The sequence below is a fragment of the Macrobrachium rosenbergii genome, chromosome 16 (assembly GCF_040412425.1).
Source record: "Macrobrachium rosenbergii isolate ZJJX-2024 chromosome 16, ASM4041242v1, whole genome shotgun sequence".
NCBI classification, from domain to species: Eukaryota; Metazoa; Arthropoda; class Malacostraca; order Decapoda; family Palaemonidae; genus Macrobrachium; species Macrobrachium rosenbergii.
In genome coordinates this window covers 15,320,186-15,323,725 of record NC_089756.1, presented here as the reverse complement: position 1 = coordinate 15,323,725, position 3,540 = coordinate 15,320,186, and the positions used below count along the sequence as shown (strand labels likewise).

The window sequence follows — 3,540 nt, the reverse complement described above, 5'->3', positions numbered from 1 at the left end:
TAAGCATAAGTTTTGGATGTTTATGGCGAGGAAATTCAGAGATTACTTCTTTTACAAAAACCCCTGCTGCGTATGGGATGTCTTCTTTCCTTTGTGCTTGTGCAGTGGTTTTTAAAAACGATAATGCTACCTCGGTTGCACTGGGTGCATGTTCTGGTGTCATATTCCTTTTACGTTTTGGAGTAGGAGTTCGACCACACGTTTCATTATTCCGTGATGATGATGATGATGATCGACTTGTTCCTGGCACAGAGTGTGAAGATGATGGGGTAGGCAGATCAATGTCATCTACACTACTGTCATAATTGAATGTCTGCAATGGCTGATGGATGACTTCATCATCAGACTGATAGGAGTCAACTTGTACCAAAAGAGATTGGGATAACTGGGAATCCTGCTGATTGATAGGAGTCAACTTGTACCAAAAGAGATTGGGATAACTGGGAATCCTGCTGATTGATAGGAGTCAACTTGTACCAAAAGAGATTGGGATAACTGGGAATCCTGCTGATTGAAGGTCTGAGACTCCTGCTGGTGGGAGGACTGGGACTCCTGCTGAAAAAAGGTAAATCATAAAAAGGAATATACAAATTAAGGCAACTTCTATAATAAATCTGAAATGCAAAAATAAACATACAATACTTGAAACAGTCATACATTCTTAATACTTACAGACACAGTAGTCTCAAGGTTTGATGTACTCTTCCCTGGGGTGACAACATCAGTCAGGAACAACATCAAATCAAAGAGCCTCCATTTTGGAACATAGTCTCCTCCTGAGCCACTTTTTACTCGTTTGATTTTAGCCAGCTCCCTCCGAAATGATGTTTTTTAGCTACTAAACTTCATCATTACAGCATCTGCAAGAGAAAAATTCAAGTTTGATTAACTTACAATAATCATAGAAATAATGAAATGAAAGGGGTATTTTTATTAACTTATAATAATCATAGAAATAATGAAATGATAGGGGTATTTTGATTAACTTATAATAATCATAGAAATAATGAAATGAAAGGGGTATTTTATAAGTTGGCACAACAGGGGATCCAGGGGGTGAAGCCTCCTGGCCAGGCTAAGTATGTTAGGTGAGAATTTCAACTTTTAAGGCTGGTATCCAAAAACAAAAAACAAATTCTAAAATACTCAATACGGGGATCCAAAGGGCCTTTGGCCAGCGTATGTTCATACTTGTTCAATGAAACGACACTTAAGACAATTTCCCTCTATGTACATGCAACATTTGAGATGTGAATAGTCAATATTCAGAATTTCTCATAGTAACCATGCAATAATTCAGTGACAGGTCAGGAGGTTAGGTAGGTGTTTTAGGACATTATAGGGCACTAGCCTAACCCAAAACACCTACCTAACCTGTCCCTAACTTGGTTAATTCTAGCTGGGGGCTACGCCCCAAGGCCCCTTTAAGAGTTCCACCTTCACATACTTACATTTTAGGACAATATAAACAACTTTTCTACTATAACTTTTCCTAAATTAAACACCAAAAAAATGATAATGGTGCTGTTTGATACTCAAATTATGCTATCCTACCCAGAGTGCCGTTATGTCCTCTGAATTCTAGCTTATATCTGTTACAGTATATTAAGCAATATGAGTAGGCTTGCCACTAGTTGAGTGTTAATAAAGTATTTATCACGAAATAACCCATATTACATATTGTCACATGCTAATGGTATCATATCACATGACTGACAAAGGTTAGGTTGGTGTTTATGGTTAAGCTAGCCTCTAATGGCAGTTCTCTAACATTGGCCGGCCACAGAACTATGAAAGGAATAGCCTAGCTAGGTCATAGTATTGCATAGCCTAGCAAGGCCATTGCTTTGCCTAGCCCAGCTAGGCCATGGCTTTGCATGGCCTAGCTAGGCCATGATTTTGCTGATTACCTTACTTCACACAACCAAATATGGCCTAAAGTGTTCTACTACTACTATAAAACTAAATAGTGACTACATAAAAACAATATACATACCTGCATCATTAATTCCTTCTACATGTGGAAACGCTTCTTGAAGTTCCCTCACTATCTCGCCATACAAGTACTTTTTAAGGGTTTTCTTGTTGTAGGACGGATCCCTTGGATTCCACAGGATTGGTCGCGATCTCACTTTTGCAATAAGGCTCTCCTCAATCTTAAATGTCCATTGCACAGGCATGATGATGTTCTTGACGATGCTCTGTAGCTCGTACACGTGAACGTCGACCGCCGAACGAATGTAAACAAATGCTGGCGATTTCACCCAGCAGTGATGGGTATACGCGAATCGGGTTTTGCTGGACGTACTGAGCGTTTGTTCAGCAAATGCTGAGCGAACGGACCCGCGCTGCGTGAAAATTCGCCCGTGTAATAGCCGCTTAACACAGTTCAAAGAGCGAATCACACCAGCCGCAAATCCAAGTGAATAGCTATTGTATGGTTCTTCTCATGATATACCATCAGAGAGAGCACATATGTAAGCACTCACTTAATAACCCATCCCCGGAAGCGTGACGACACAACGCTTCCATCAATCTGTCACGTTGTCTCCATGCATTTTGGCCCTGATCAGAAGGCACAAATGAACACGTCAGATACCCGCTGTATCTAACTGCGGAAACCACCAACGTCAACATAAATGCCACCTGCACCAGATACACCCTTTTCACAGGCCAGCACATAGTTCGCTAAAAGTCTTAACATAATGTGTGTGTATGTGTATATATATATATATATATATATATATATATATATATATATATATATATATATATATATATATATATATATATATATATATATATATATATATATATATAAGGAATAGGTAGACCAGTACTTGAGGAAACATTCTTTATTGCGACTAGTTTCGAGGTTCTAACACACCCCATCATCAGGCATCTAAAATAACAAATAAATACAATGAAAGAAAAAACACTCATTAAAATGAAATAAAATTAAACATCAGAACTAACTACCAAGAATTAAAATTGAACAATACCGTTTAACCTATAAAAGCAAGAGTCAAGAGAGGAATACAAGGCAAATACAAAGATAGTTACAGAAGATAGACACAGAATTAAAAACAAAGCAACTCAACTGACCGTTCATTATTACAGAGTGATGGTTTTTTCTTTGATGGTATATAATGTTTCAATTGTGGTTAGCTCCACATCACTAGAACGACTGGCTAATATAGAAAAAGAATCTATACTCAGAGGATGGTCATGCTGGTGGCAGTGCTCACGAATGGCACTAAATGCTTGTTTGTTAAGTGGCCTGTTTGTTCTAATTGATCGGCCTAGGTGTTCAAAGGCACGGACCCGAAACTGGCGCTTTGATTTTACCAATATAAGTTGCATTACAGCAACTACATGTATTTATAGACTACAGATGACTGTAGGTCTTTGGGCGCCGTGTCTTTGAACTTGAAAAACTTTTTTGTATTACATTTTTAGGTCTGAATATGACTCTGAGACTAACTTGAGGTAAAATTCCAATAGTAATTTAGATAAACGGTTTCTCAAGGAAAAACTGCT

General features: G+C 38.2%; 1 long non-coding RNA gene across 1 annotated transcript in view; it reads right to left on the bottom strand.

Moving 5' to 3' along the window:
* The window catches only part of LOC136846990 (uncharacterized), a 2,538-nt gene extending 206 nt beyond the window's left edge, over window positions 1–2,332 (bottom strand). The window contains exons 1-3 of the long non-coding RNA XR_010855569.1: window positions 1,997–2,332; window positions 673–860; window positions 1–555 (exon numbers count right to left, since the gene is read on the bottom strand). The exon at window positions 1–555 is cut by the window's left edge and continues 206 nt beyond it. This is a non-coding gene — a long non-coding RNA (uncharacterized lncRNA). The remainder of the gene's footprint in view (window positions 556–672; window positions 861–1,996) is intronic.
* Window positions 2,333–3,540: the final 1,208 nt, after the last annotated feature.